General features: G+C 42.0%; 1 pseudogene; it reads right to left on the reverse strand.

Annotated features, from left to right (window-relative positions):
* Positions 1-335: 335 nt before the first annotated feature.
* Positions 336-1179, reverse strand: LOC146628703 (zinc finger BED domain-containing protein 4-like; annotated as a pseudogene).
* Between the last annotated feature and the right edge of the window lie 1070 nt (positions 1180-2249).

Genomic DNA, 2249 nt, shown 5'->3' on the forward strand with positions numbered 1-2249 from the left:
AAATCTGTATTTATCTCATCACCTGATGAAACAAGTAACTTACAAAATATGCACAAACAAATTCTGAAATTGCACCTTGTACAGGTCAATTAAACTTTGCTGGAAGAACAGTCTTCCTCTAAATTACAAATTCACAGAACAAACATTCAGTGAAAAATGCAAAAGCAGATTTCCTTATGTACAAAACAATGAACCATCGCAGTAAATTTAGTGCAGTGTGATTAGCTTGTCCTCTCTCTCTCATCTAATATATATATATATATATATATACATATATGAACAATGAACAAGAATGTGCAAGAATGTGCACTTTAACTATTTCAGTTAACTATTAACTATTCTGCATTGCATTTCCAAAAGACCGAATTGGCCAAAAGTCTGTCAGTCATTTGTGCACGATGAGGCCGTAGAATGATGCCACCATAGCTGAAAACTCGCTCCACAGGAGCACTACATGCAGGTACTACCAAAACTCTGGTGGCCACATGAAACAGAGAAGGAAGAGTCTGCATGTTCATTGCCCAGAACAAGAGGCCGTTCTGTCCATCAGCAATATCCAGGTAGTGACTTAGCTGTAGAGCTGGACTCTTCCCCACATCCTTCTTCTGCCTCTTACAGTAAGCAGCAAAGAGTCCTCCATCTTCACAGGCCTCTTGGTGTTCCTCACCAGGAGTGACAGGTTGCTCTGACTTTGCAGGATCTGCCGCATCTTGCAGGATCAGATCTGGCAAAACAAATTAACAACAGCAAAAGAGCCTTTATTACAATTTTAGACAAAAAAATACAGAAAAAATATAAACTATATTCAATCTTTACCTTTAACTTTCTGTGTCACCTCTGTCTTTATGTCACACTGCCCAACACATGGTGTTCCACCCACAACAGAGAAAATGCTGGATCCAAAGCAGCTGCTTTAAGGTACACTGGATCTGAAAAGGGGGCAGTGATCCCATCTTCTGCTCTAGCCATTCGCACATTGATAAAGATTCCAAGAAATCTTTTGTTCAAAGATGCTTGAAGGCTCCTGACCAGACCTTTCAGGAAACGGACTTGAGGCTTCACTTTCTCAAGGTGGTGATTGAGGGACAGCACGGATGGAACAACAGCACTAATCGTGACTATTTTCTCACCTTGTGTCAAATCTGTTGCTTCTCCAAAAGGCTTCAAGATGTCCACCATCTCCTTCAACAGGTTCCACTCTCGTGTTGTGAATAATAACTCCTTGTGCCCAGCCATTTCAAGAACAGCACAGAGTTTTAGATGTTCACATTGGATAACTGCCTTCACTTGTCTCCGTGTTGAATTCCATCTTGTGATTACAGCTGCAGGGATCGCTTTCTGTTCACCAAATTCAGCTTCAAACACATCTTTGAATGTTGTGCTTGTGTGCAGTAGAGAGCTGAGCTTAGATAACTTTGAAAGTGAAGGAGATGCCACTTTGGTCTCTGACAAACCATCTTTCACCACCAGCTGAAGTGTGTGCGCAAAACACTGCAGGCGCTGTGTCTTTGCCATAGCAGCACCTACTGTTTCCTGATCTTTCAAGGTTAAGTCATGCCAGAGCTCTGGGTCGTCAAGATGATCACCATCATCATCATGTTCCTCACCTTGCTCAGTGGGGAAGCACACAGTGAATGCTGGTTGAAATTCAAAGGGGCAGGTTGCAACCAATAATCAAGTCACTTAATAATGCATTCGTGATAGCTTTCTGCTGTGGATGAGTCATGCTGTACTGTCCGGCACAAGTGTCCATAAACTGTGATATGAAAGGCTGTTAAGGTTCATTTGTGATCCTCTTTTTCATCTGGTATTCTTCAAATCTGATGGAGGTAAGCATATTGACTATGTGCACGTTAGCATATGCTACTTCCGGTGCGGAAACTCCTGTGGGGAGCTTTGTTTCCGGTGTCCTATTTGCGCCCTGTTTACGGTCCAAAACAAGTTAAGCAAATGAATGAATCAAGTGGCGATTTACATTTCTATAGATGTCTTGGGCATTTACCCAATATATCTGTAAATGATGTTCATCGACTTGTCGATATTTTTCCCCCGCGCCTCAGAGAAAAAGAGAAAAGGGATTCAAATGTTATATTTCTCAGCTGTCCCTCGTTTATCGCGGGTGTTATGTTCTAGAAATAACCAGGGATAGGTGAAATCAAGTAGCCAATTTTATTTTTTGACGGTGCAAAACGTTTCGTGGACATACAGTACTGCACTTCAGAGTCACACCGCTAGCGATCGATGCAGCG

The sequence above is a fragment of the Diplotaxodon limnothrissa genome, linkage group LG7 (assembly GCF_057381915.1).
Source record: "Diplotaxodon limnothrissa isolate DT_005_m linkage group LG7, D_limnothrissa_male_GT1.1, whole genome shotgun sequence".
Lineage (NCBI taxonomy): Eukaryota > Metazoa > Chordata > Actinopteri > Cichliformes > Cichlidae > Diplotaxodon > Diplotaxodon limnothrissa.